Source organism: Lygodium microphyllum, chromosome 24 (genome assembly GCF_053477565.2).
Source record: "Lygodium microphyllum isolate KBCC chromosome 24, Lygodium_microphyllum_v1.1.10, whole genome shotgun sequence".
Classification (NCBI taxonomy): domain Eukaryota; kingdom Viridiplantae; phylum Streptophyta; class Polypodiopsida; order Schizaeales; family Lygodiaceae; genus Lygodium; species Lygodium microphyllum.
Window position 1 is genome coordinate 26,867,033 of NC_141158.1, and position 13,812 is coordinate 26,880,844.

Consider the following 13,812-nt stretch of genomic DNA (forward strand, 5'->3'; position numbering starts at 1 on the left):
GCATACAAAGTAAGGATTCAACTTCTTGGAGGCCCTTTGTTGGATTTGTTCCCCTAGGGATGGACTCTATTTGAAGGCAAGAAAGAACTCTACCTGCATTAAATATAGATAATTAGTAAAGTTGATGAAACATTTCCAACATAATACTCATTGAAAAAAAAATACTAGCTCTCTTGGGTAGTAGATTGGAAGTAGCGTGAAAGTAGCACAGTGGTATCAAGATGATAATAAAACGTTAGCTCTCTTAGGTGGTGGACTGGTAGCATATAAAAGTAGCAGACTGGTATCAAGCAAGAAAAAACTCAACTTGCATTAAATACAGATAATTAATAAAGGTGTTGAAAAATTCCTAACATATTGATACTAAAAAAAACGTAATGCTCTCTTTAGTGGCAGCCTAGTAGCAACCTAGAACTAGTAGAGTGGTATCATGCTAATAATAAAATGTTAGCTCTCTTAGAGAGTAGACTAGTAGTAGAGTAGATTGGTAGACTAGAAGTGGTAGATTGATATCAAGTTGAAAACAATTAGCAAACTGGTATCAAATTGAGAACAAAATGGTAGCTCCCATGCTACAAATCTAGTAGGACACTTGTAGTAGCCTAAAAGCACCTCATTCATAGCACTCTGGTAGCACAATAGGAATAGGAGACTAGTGTCAAGTCAATAACAAAATGGTACCTCTCAAGTTGCCAACTTGGTAGCACAATAAAAGTAGCATAGTGGTATAATATTGGGAACAAAATGGCAGCTCCAAACTATCAATCTAGTAGCACACTGGTAGTACCATGGCAGTACCTTGATAGCACCTACTTGCCAAAAAGTAGCACCTCAATAGCATATTAAAAGGGGCTAAAAGTGGAATGGTACCTTCTATCTGATAATCTCCTAGGCTAGTAGAAGATTGGTAGCTCTAAAATAGTAATCTCTTGGACCTTGAGCATGGTGGCAATGTGGTAGTTAACAATCGATCAACATACTAATACTACGGTAGATTACAATTTATAATTGCCCAAACCTTTCATTGATTGTTGGTAGTATGTTAGCTTCCAATGTAGACAGGTGGCATGCGATATTAGAATGGTACCCCTTATGTCACTAACAAGGTACTAGCTATAGTTTGATAGTAGAGTGAGAGCTAATAACAGGCTGCTAGCTAACAATGCTCTAGTAGTTGAGTGCTAGGTGGCGATGGAATAGTAGTTGAATTAGTGTAGTAGAAATCTTTTAATATGCTAGTAGTTAATAGTTTTATGTTGGTGGGAAAAAGAAGACAAGAATGTGTAATAGATAATGCTATTGCATGTCAAACTCAATGTGCAACCACAAGCAATTGAAGAATGATCAAACCAATCACACAATTGATGCTTGAACGAAGAAAACAAACTTGAGGTTGTTCAAGGAGATGCATTGGGTGTTGTGTATACACTTTTCTTCCAATATGTTTTTGATAGATATCCTTTTTATTGGGTGAGATACATGTATTGTTTGCTCAAAGGGACACTACTATGTCTTTGAATTCCTTTATAATTACACTTCTTGTGCATGGTTGTCACTCACACAAATCCAGTGGCAACATTGCCTCCTTATGTTGCAACTAAGATCTAGCAGCATAGAGGTTTCTTTGATGTATACCAAGAAGCCATGATGTAGCTTCTATATTTGGTTTCCTCATATGGTTTGCAGAATTCAACAGCATCATGATACTTGCCCATTTAAAGAAAAACTCTTTCGAGCTTTTTGGTTTCTTCATTGCCTTGAGCATGTTGTGCAATCCACTCATGAAAAGACTTTGATCAACACTAGAAACCTTAAGTTGATTAGATTGAATTTGTAGGCTTCTCAACTCTTGGTGTTCAAGAAACCTTCTATGGATCTCCACTTTCTCCAACTTGCCAAGACCCTCTATGCAATGGGGGAAACACTTCAGCATCTCAAAATAGATTTTATGTTTTTTATTGTCACTTTGCCTAACTTGTGTAATTGCAACATTCTTAGCCTTGAACTTTGAATGACATTTTGCTTCCTCTTTGCATCATACTCCTTGATTATTAGATATTTTTTACATGAGATGCACTAAATTGACCCACTGCAAAGGCTTGTAGTAATAGAATCACTCCCGTTTTCTATTGGCATCTCCATCTCGTAGGTCTTTGGGAGGCAAAGTAGAATGGGGAAATAATTTATCCCATCACAGATACACACCACAAGGTTCCAGATGCAATTTGTGTTTATGGAGAGAGAGAGAGAGAGAGAGAGAGAGAGAGAGAGAGAGAGAGAGAGAGAGAGAGAGAGAGAGGATTGTAACAAAGTAAAAGAATGTCATGGGCCATCAATTGGCCATGTTCAGTTATATTAATTTGAATCTTTAAGTTGATGATGCTTCACCTTTTAGACAAGTGATGTCTGAGACATAGGTATCAAGTCCACCCATTCATGCTTACATCTTGATATTATTATTAGTTGATTTGTGAATTACAAGTTTAAAGCTTCTTGAGTAATACTTTTAACTAAATCATTGATTTTTAATATTAATATTATTAATTTACTTTAATATATTTAGTATAAATAGTATTAAATTATTATAATTAAGTTATGCTTTTATTAAAAGACACTTTCTTTATGAAATACTTTGTTATTTTCTTTACATGGTTCAAGCTTACCTAGTTTTCTTTGCAAAAGTAGTAGGATTGCGCTTAAAATAGGAGAATAGGGTAAACACTTAGTTTGTTATTTCTCCCTTTTTTGGAGTTAGAATTCAAAAATTTAGAATCATTTTAAGGGTTTTGGTATATTTTGGAGGCAATGGCAATATCAAAACATCATGATTTGGCACATATAATTTTTTACATTAATTGCAACAAGCTACATGAAATCTCTTAATATAGAAAACTCTATAGTTTCATTGATATTTGTATTTTCTTTGTAATTAAATATATTATATAAATATAAATAGTTATGTAATCAATATTTCATAATACAGGATGGTAAACAATGGCTTTTGTCATGGGGAAGATTGGACTTTGTCGTTTGTTTTCTCTTATTTTTTTGAATTTGTTAACTTATTTCATTCTTTTTATGTTGCATAATGTTATCTATATTTAATATTTAGGATGTTGGACTTGCCACATGGTCCATTTTGCAACAATTTTGAAGACTTACAAAAGAAGAACAATTAGCCACCAACGAGAAGTACACATCTCTCACTCCAACACTACTACAAGCAAAGTTGTTTCCCAAGTGAATCACTTCCTTCCAACATGGCAAACCATTCCATGTGGGGAGTAACATGAAATGATTCTCCAAAATCAAGAATATGATCCAGACGTGTGTCATCATTAGTAGCAACCAAGAATACATCTACAAGTGAGATATAATGCACATGACTGTCATCTGAAGTCCTTATGGTGTTGAACTCTTCAATCTTTGCCTTTTGTTTCTCCTCTTTCTTGCTACCACTTGCTATTGTTTGTCCTTTGTTCTTACTTTTCCACTTGAAACAATCCTTGATGTGACTCTTTTTATTGCAATAGTAGCATTCCACATCTTTTATAGGGCAAGACTGGGACTTTCCTCTTGCATTGGACCTCCCTCTACTTGTAAGTGCATTAGAGTTCTTAGAACTTGCATTATACTTCATGTTTTTCTATTACGTAAGCAAGCTATTTTCACTAATAAGTGTCGAGTTATGATGGCAATTCTCAAAGTATCCCAACTTTTAAGTAAGATGACAAGATTCACTAGGTCATTAAAAGTAATATTCTATGTTGTCAATCAACTAATGATTTTACTAAACTCTTCTAGACTCCAAATGCACCACCTTCCTTATCCTTTACATTGAAATACACTAACTTAGAGAGAGTAAGCATAATGATAAGAGTTTGCAAGCCTATCAATCTCATCCCATGCATCCTTTTCCATATCTTTTAGCTTTCCACCACGTAAGTTAATTGACTTGATTTGTCTCTTTTGTACTCATACGTTGCAAATTTTCTCTTTCCAATACAAAACATTCACATAATCCAAATTTTCAATGTTAAATAATGCATTTTTAGAAATAGAAATGATAGAAGGCAAGCATTGCCTTCTCAAGAACATCCTCTCCTATTCAATCCAAATTAAAGCTTTATAGTATGAGCCATGGGAATGTGTGTGTGTGTGTGTGTGTGTGTTTTTTTTTTTTTTTCTAACAAAAAAGAAGTAAACCATGTGCTTCCAATCGCAAGCATGCTTTGAGCTTAGCAAGTTGCTTTGATTAATCCCATAAGCAAGCCCCCTGCTTCTGAGCACAAGGTAAAACCTTGCGTAAGTAGGCCCCGACTAGGCCTTCATCTTAGATCCACAAGTAAGCACCCTATTTTTGAAAAACAAGCTCCCCTTGAGCTTACATAGAAACAAGCTCCCCTTGAGATTACAAGTTAAGCAATGACAAATCTTGAATTGAGCTTTAAGGGTTCCCTAAACTCTAATACTTGTTTGACTTAAATAGAGAGCTCGGTTTATGAGATTAATATCTTTAGCATAAGTTTCACAAAAGAAGCTTGAATCTTGGACCTCATGAGAGCTTGAATCCTCATGCTCCTCACTCTAGCCACAAGCTCTCACAAGCTTTGCTATGATAAAAGAGGGTTTTTTTGTGGATACAATGATGCCCTTATTCTTCATTATCTTCACTTATATATTATTGCATGGGCTAGTTTTTGGCCATTGGCCTTTACCCCAACACCTTGGACTCTCCTCATCCATATTAGCTTGGTCCTCAAATAAGATAATATTCATTTCAAGTTGACCACATCCTTGTAAAAGCATCCATTTATTGTTATATTCTATAGATTCTTAACCTCTCTATAGTACCGAAATAGGTGTGTGATTGATTCCTTCCCAAATCAACACATTGGATAGTAAGGAGATCCCTTCAACACTTTGGCCACCATTGTGCCTTTGGTGGGAAGATCAAACTCCCTACTACTCTTGAATATAGTAGGGTCTTCTATCTCATCCCCAACATCAGCACTCAACTTTATTTATTTTTTCAATGGCATTGAAAGAGGCTTACATGCTGTCATACCAAACTTGGATAACATATCCAAGCTATACTTCCTTTGGGACAACCATATACCATCATCACATATGATCACTTCAATACCAAGAAAGTACCTCACCTCACCCAAATTCTTCATCTGAAACGTATGCTTCAAAAGACCTTTAATATTGGCAATCCCATTGTCACTATCATGTAATAATTGAGTCATCCACATAAATGACTATGACAACCCAACCTGCATCACCTTTTCTCACATAAAGTTAAATATTTGCATTAGAAATATAAAATCCAATGTTGATAAGATACTCTTTGATCTTTTCAAATCATGCTCTAGGTGCTTGTTGTAGCCCATAGAGTTCCTTCTTTAAGGTGCACACACATGTGGGATGCTCTAAATCCTCATAATCTATTGGTTGCTCTATATACACCTCTTCTTGCAAATCACCATGGAAGAATGCATTCTTCACATCCATCTACTATAAAATTCAAACTTTGGCTATTACCAAAGCAATCACATATTTGATAATTGTCATCCTAGCAATTGGACTAAATGCATTTTCATAGTTTAGCCTTTTGCAACCAACCTGATCTTATACTTGCTAATAGAACCATCTACATTATGCTTTATTTTATAGAATCACTTACAGCCAATGTCTTTCTTGCCCTTGGGCAATGATACTAGATCCCAAGTCCCGTTGCCCTCTAATGCAACCATCTCCTCATCCATTGCTACATCCTAATGAACATGACCAATAGCCTCCTTAAAACAAGTGGGCTCAACTTCCTCCACTACCTTTATATAAGCATAATGGTGAGATGCATAACCCTCAAAACCAAATCTTGTAACACGATATCTCACTCAGCTATACTTGCATACCATTGGATCATTCAATGGAGCCTTTACATTACCCTTTTCTCTCTATACACCTAATGTCCTAACTAAAGGAATACCCAGCTCATCATCCAAAGTCTGAGCTACTAGAGTCTCCATCAAGAGCTTAATGACTAGTAGATGCATAATTACCATCTAACATATGATTTTTCCTTTTATCATTTCTTAGGATCACAAGTAGATGCACCTAGAGATGTGGGATCATTCGTTAGTCTCCCAGATTGAAGATTACTACTAGAGTATGTCTCTGGTCTACTAAGGGTCCATCATTCCTATTTTTCTATTTGCATATAACTATCCTGCTCATCAACATCATCAAATTCATCTCCACTAGATCCATACCAACTAGTCATCTCATAGAAAATGACATTCTTGCTTATTGAAAACTCATCGTTGACAAGGTTATAACAATGACACCTTTCTACTTGGTAGAGTATCCAAGAAAGATATATTTTTTAGCCTTTGGGTTCAATTTATTCCTCAACGTATCAAAAGAATGAATATATTGATACAATCAAACACTTTCAAATATGATACATCATGTTTCTTGTCTGTAAAACACTTTTCAAGGGTTATACAATGAATTGTAGATGTGGGAGTTTTGTTCATAATGTAGACAATAGTGTGAGAAACCTCAAACCAAAAATACTTGGGTATATACTTTTCAACCATTAGTGCCCATGCAACTTTGGAAATATGCTTGTTTTTCCCTTCTACAAGTTTCCCATCTTGTTGTGGGATATACTTGCATGTAAACTCTCACTTTATCCTTTAGACCTCCAAACATCACTAAACTCATCAAAGATATTCTTTCCCTCCATCTGACCTCAAGCACTTTTAAGCATATTTTTTTTTCAACAATAGTCTTGAAAGTTTTGAAGTACTCAAACCATTAGGGCCGAAAAAGGTTAAAAACGACACTTTTGTTAATCCGTGGATTAAGGAAAGGGCCAAAGAGATTTTGCCACATGGACAAAAATATGGTATTCTTGTCTCCTCTTGAGATAGTAGAGTTCATTTTGTGGTTCTCCCCTCCTATTTAGCTGAAATCTTCAAACCCTGACAAGTTTTGGTAGTCCCAACGGCCCTTATTAACTTATAAAAGCTATTGAAACCTCTGACGAAGACATGAAAAAGTTAAGTTAATTAAGATCATTTTGGAAATTGAGATAATTTTCAAAGTTGTTGGCGCTTGTAGTATTTTTAATTTGTCTCCTTGACCTCTCTCTTTAGGTTTCTTTCTCTACACATTGTCTACATACTTGTTGTCTTTTACATGTCGTCCTTCTCATTCCATAAACTCTTGCACCATGTATAACAAGAGCGCAAATGGAGAATGGGAGTCCAAAACATTTACTATAAATGATTGGGTTACAATGCTACCATCTTGCAGGGGCTCTCATAGAGTGAAAAAAACAAAACAAGGGGATATCAAATATGATTGGAAGGGACATATCTTTGCCTTCAAAACCATGCCTCAAGGTTGGTTTTCTTTGGTGCAACATGTTTACATGGCTAGAGATATGTATTTGGATCCATGGGAATGTTTTTCCCATAAAGCACACTATAAGTTTGAGTTGTAAGGTTTACATGAGTATATGGTTTTGTTTAAAGCATATGCTAAATAATGGATTATTGGTTGTAAATATCTTTCCATCAACAAGTTTCGAGTGGCAACCTATGGAGAGCCTCAATGGAACATTTCCATGCCATTCATAAAGAATTTGTAAATATTATTTATGCTAATCAGACCACGATAATTTTTTCATGAAATTCTTCAAGAGTAGGTGTGTATGGATACCTTGAAGATCTACAGTTACCAAGCCTCTCATCTTTGGATTGGGAGATGCCTGATGAAGCAACAATGGAGAGTTTTAAACTCAAGATTGCTCAAGATTTTCAAAAAGGCTATGACTCTTGGAAGGATCTCGAGAAGAGTACGCTTATTGTGGTTTTTACCCTTGCATGTTTTTGTAGCTTACTTTAAAACAACATGTTTACAACAAATGAAGGTTTCATGGCTAAACAAAATTTTTTAAGAGGAAGATTTGGACACAATTTTAGATCTATGTTGGAAAGTCAAGGAATCTGACCACAAAGGTGACTTTATAAGGTGCAATGTGTGCCCTCAATCATTGGGTTTATCCTATAATATATCTCGGCAATCTCTTATCATAGGTTTTTATTACAGAAGATACAAACTTAGATTGGGTGCTTGGGTTACTTTAGATTCAGATATTGATTGTAAGACATTGAAACTTACAATACAAGTTACCACACAAGAAGTAAAGGTGGTGAACATTACTTCAAAGTGGAGTCTTAAGGATGTGAGAGACACCTTGGAGTTTCTAGAGAATGCTACTCCTAGATATAAGTTCAAGGTAAATGGTGCTGTAATTGGAAAAAGAGTTGAGAGCTCTGTATCATGTATGAGTTGTTTGTCTCCTAGTGTTGTGAGTTTTGGACCATAAATATGCATGTATAAATAATTTTGAATCTTTCTTTTGCTCACAAATATTGTTGCCAAAAACATGGAATTGTACACATTGATAAGTACTATTTTAAAAAAATATTGATATAAGCTTTGCAATGATTATGTGAATAACAAATCATCGTTTGTGAACCAAAATGATTTCATTTTATCATGAGTTACAAAATTGCAGTACAATTTAATAGGAAAGACTTGGTACAAGCTTTATAATTCTCTATGATTCTATGAATAAAATATCGTCTTTTGTGGGTAAGATCAAATGACATATCATTACATTTTGGGTTAGAATATTGCACTACAAATGTATACACAAGGGGAATGTTACTTCAGTACAAATAGACAAACTAGTAATTATAAGGCTATTCTTTAGCTTCTCTTTGATCTTTGGCTTTTCCATCCTCAAGCTGTTTTTTAGCTTCTCCTTGATCTATAGCTTCTCTATCTTTAAGACTTCTCTCTTTCTTTGGAAAATTTGCTTCATCTTCCATACTTTCATCCATCATCACTAGTTTCCTCTAGTAGGTGTTTTCCTTGGTCACTCAAAGAACTTAATTACCTCAGGCACTCTTTTCTCGTTGGGCTTTAGAGGGGATGGACTAAATTTCAATGGAGAAAGCTTAGGCATGCCCTTCACCATTGTTGCCCGTCCTTTGGAATTTTTAGCTGGGAAAGGAGAATCTGGGTCCATTGATGTAATTGCCCTATCTAAAACTAGTTCAATACACCTCTCCCATATCCACCACATGTATGACTCAGGGTAGTCTCTACACTGTAACAAAGTACACAAGTTATTTGAAGTAGCAAGAGACTTTCACTATAAAAAGGATAAAGCATAGGAAACTTACATTCACCCCCTCTACATTAAGTAACTTTGAATCTATTATCCTCGAAGCATTTGAAACCACTCTCAAGCCACAACTATGTACGTCATTTTGCAATGGGACCTCTTGAAGCAGAAACTTGAAAGCTCTCTGAGGATCAACAATGCTTTGAAATCTGGTGTCCAAGTGAGTAGTAACAAGTCTAGCAGCACTGTACATATTAACTTATTAGCGAATACTATAAACTTTATCTAATAAAAGATAAAATAAAGAGTTTTTATTGACAATACATCTTTGATTCGCCATGGATTCTTGAAAGAGAATTCATAAAAATGACTTCTTTTGCAGGAATGTTGATATAGATTAGGCTTAGTGTCCTCTGCAAACCAAAACACAAGTGAGAAATAACTTTAAAGACAAATCATCAAGAGATAGAATGTTTAAGAAAGTACGTTTCTATATATGGGAAAAAAATATGATGGTTTGTGACACTATCAAAGTCCTTAAAAAACCTTGCAATATTTGAATCAGATTTTGAAAAAAAATCCATAGAGAGAAGTAGATCAATAATAAATATACCCTTAGCAATATCAATGCTAAGAGAAGCAACATATGCCCTATATACAAAGTAAAGAATGAAAAAGAGAATGAGTGCAATATAAGGATCCTTGGAAATTTTCATTATAAATAAAGAGAAGCAAAAGATTTTACCTCAAATAATAATAAACTACTAAATCTATAGTTGAGTATCCTTTTTCTTAAATAGGATCTTATCCTTTGGAGAAATGTTGAGGTAGTCTTCTTTCTCAGGACTAACAGAAACATTCACGACCATTTGGCCGTACACTTTTCCCATCCTCTCGTAGTTCACTTGGCAAAGAGAAAAAATCTTTTTGTGTCAGATCAGATCCTCATTTTCTATTACCTCTTTCCTTTCCTCCTCCAAGACAACCTCTTGCTCACTTGCAACCCTTGTAGGATACAAATGGGTAACCTCTTCAATCTTAGGTGTGCTGGTGGCTCTTTCTGCTTTCTCCTGGGTGGAACATTGAGAATTTAAAATGCCTTTTGAATAGTTGATGGAAGAGGCTTCAAAACTTTTTCAAACCCATATCTAAGTCTGCTAACCATACTAAAGTCTTTATTCATTAATGTAATTTGATGTGCATGGGCAGCTGCAATATAACCATCATTCATAAAATCTATTAAAAAATCCTCAGCTGCCTCTTGCAAGCATAGTAGGGCAAATAACTGCCATCTCTTGTTGAGGTCATCCATAGAAGCAACAAAGAACAATCTATCAAATATCTCCTTGACCAGTCTAAAAAATGCAGCCTTAGGAATGAGGTGACTAGTTGACTTTTGAGCTTTCCTGATCTTTGCAAAACACCTATGCATGTAAAACCATCTTGACTTTCTCCTTTTCCTCATCACAGGGGCTTCCTTGGAAACCTGAGAGTGAGGAGAAGTTGAGGGATCAAAGTTACCAGATAACTTGTTCTTTGAGGATTCACTTGAACAAACTTTACCAGCTGGTGTAATAGGGACAACAATTTCTTCAACTGTCTCCTCAACAGTTAGCTTAGGACCTTCTTCAGAAGATTTCTTCACCAAGACCTTCCTTGCAGTTTGTTTTGTCCTGGCCATTGAAATCCACATGGCATGATAAGGAAACTAAACACGAAGACAACTCACTCCCATTGCATCGTAATAGAGATTAGATGGAAGCCTTGAACTCCTCCTTGCTTTGCAATAAAGGCTGGACCAATACAATGCGATAGAGCGAATTTGAATTTCTGCTTTGCCCTAATCACTTTGTATTGGCGGATTCCGATGCAACTCGAATGCACAAGTTCTATGGTCACAGTGTAGTGAAGTCGGATATGACACGGTTCAGGTTGTTGCAAAAGTTCTGATGTATGATATCGCACTGTTTCGGAGAACTGAGCACCATACAACGCGATGAAGGTTCTTGCTTAAGTTGCTGAAGTATTCTATCGTGTTGTTTCGGACAACTCAACATCTTTTGACGCCATTAATGTTAGACATAGGACACCTCTGTCGGTCGGATACGACACCATGCAAAAGTTCTGATGTATGATATCATGTTGTTTCGGAGAACTGAGCACCATACAACGCGACGAAGGTTCTTGCTTAAGTTGCTGAAGTATTCTATCACGTTGTTTCGGACAACTCAACATCTTTTGATGCCATTAACATCAGATATACGACACCTCTGTCGGTCGGATACGTCAGAACCATCGAAGAACGGTAATCGTGACATAATATCTAAAATCGTGTTTGCACCAACTGAGAAGATCTTATATACTCGCAAGTGCTTATCTCCATGTGTCATATTCTCATTGGCCATTTGATTAGGGTTTCTCAAATGTTCCTTGTTCCCCCCTCACACCTATTTAAGGCCACCCAAAATTTTTTGCGCACTTTTCTTCTCCATTTCCTCGTGTATCCAATGTCTCTGATACCGTCTCTATCACCCTCTCCGTCAACCCCTGCATCACCCCCTCCATCTCTTTGTTCATCACTGATACCCCCTGCATCACCCTTGCATCATCCCTTCTGTAACCCCCTCCATCACCCCCTACATAACCCCCTACGTCCATACTCTGCCTTCAATCTCCACGTCGCCCCCTCTGTCCATACTCCATCACCCCCTCCATCCATACTCTATCACCCCCCTCCGTCAAGGTTGTCCTCACCGTAGTCACAATAATATCGTGTCGTATTCCTAGCTCGTCCTATTCCTAACTTGTCTAACACAGCGTGAGAAGATAAATAGAAAGATTTTGTTTTTCTTCCTATCGTGTCATATTCCTAACTCATCCAGCACTCGTTTTCCTACTCTCGCAAAAACGACGCGATACTGGGGTTTGGAGATTCTGAAAGGCTCCTATTCGTGTCATATTCCTAGCTAATCCAACATGGACTGTGTGCACCACTTCAAGAGGCTTATACCTTGATATTCACGTTGTATAGGCAAGAAGTCTAGAGCTATTGAATCTCAAGATGTCTGGTACAGAGATGTCACACATGTGTGCCTCCACATCTATGAAGAGGAAAAGAGTCCTTGAGCCACAATGACAAAGGAGTCAGTTGCCTCAGATGTTTCAATAGCATCTCATATGTCTGTGACAATTGAAGGTTCAAGTAAGGATCCAAAGAAGAGAAAGGCTTCAAAGTCTCTTGTGAGGATCCCAGGGCTGTCTCAAATTACAAATGTCATAGCCTCTGAGAAGCTTTTGGATTTTCTCATAGAAAACAATATTGACATTGGTTTCTATCCAACACCTAGGGAGATTTTCAATCCAGGGTGGGATCTTGATCAAGTTCTTAATTTCTCAAATAAATTTATCAAGGAATATTTTGCAGAGCTTGAAGAGTTGGTATATCCTGTTTTTCAGTTCGATTCTAAGGAGTATGTTCACACTCCAGTTGGAAGGTCATGCATTGAGAAGTCCTTGTTTACCAAGAAATGTGGTTATCATTGTCTTGATAGATTTTGTGCACTTGAGTTATGTTGTTTACACCCAAAAAATGCAAGCTTATGCTTAAGTCTACTGCATTCATTGTATTTGCCCTTGTGAAATACCCTCTAAGATCTGATGAAAAGCATAAAGAAACCTCAAAATTATCTAGCACCCAAAAAAATACAAGCTTATGCTTAAGTCTACTGCATTCATTGTATTTGCCCTTGTGAAATACCCTCTAAGATCTGATGAAAAGCATAAAGAAACCTCAAAATTATCTAGTTTTTTCCTTCTTAAAGAGATTGTAGATGACGTTGATGTTGAGGAGCAACTAGACACCCAGATGGAAGCATTAGTTGCAAAGGACCTGGATGTTGCTGAATTCAGAGAGGAGACAGTAATTGAAGAGACCACTATTGAGGTTGATGAGCCATCTGACACTCCTTCAAGCCTTATCGTTCCATCTTTGCCTACTTTCCCAATTAAAGACAAGGAGTACATATTATTGTCTGATCTCCAAATTATTTTCAATTTGAGAAAAGATTATTGCTTGGCAGTTATTGTAGAGGCATCTGTAGATGCAAAAGGCATAGTGGATGTTGAAAATGAGTCCAAGGAGGACTTACTTAAATTAGATACTCAAATTTCTGATGATAAGTTTATAGATGCATCAAATGATTTTTCCCTATGTTTAAGCAAGGTTAAAGATGCTAAGAGAGAGTTACAAGCTGTTGACAAAGAGTTTGACCAATTTCAAGAGAAGCTTGGAATCTCCAATTTCGGAAGGGAGGAGTCATAATAAATGTAAAGGAGCTCAAGGATGTCAAGGAGACATCAATTAGCTTATGGAATCCAAGCAAACTTGAGAGTGATGAAAATCAAATGGTAATGCATTATTTTGTTTTTGTGGAACCACATATATGTTTTTATTTTTTTCATTCTGGCTATTACTTTTACAGTCGAAGATTGCAGATGAGGATAAACTCTTGGGAAGAGCCAAAGGATTGAGAGTTGGTGGTGGTTCCCTAAAAATGTTGCACTTGGGCATTATATATCAAAGATTGATCCCAATATTT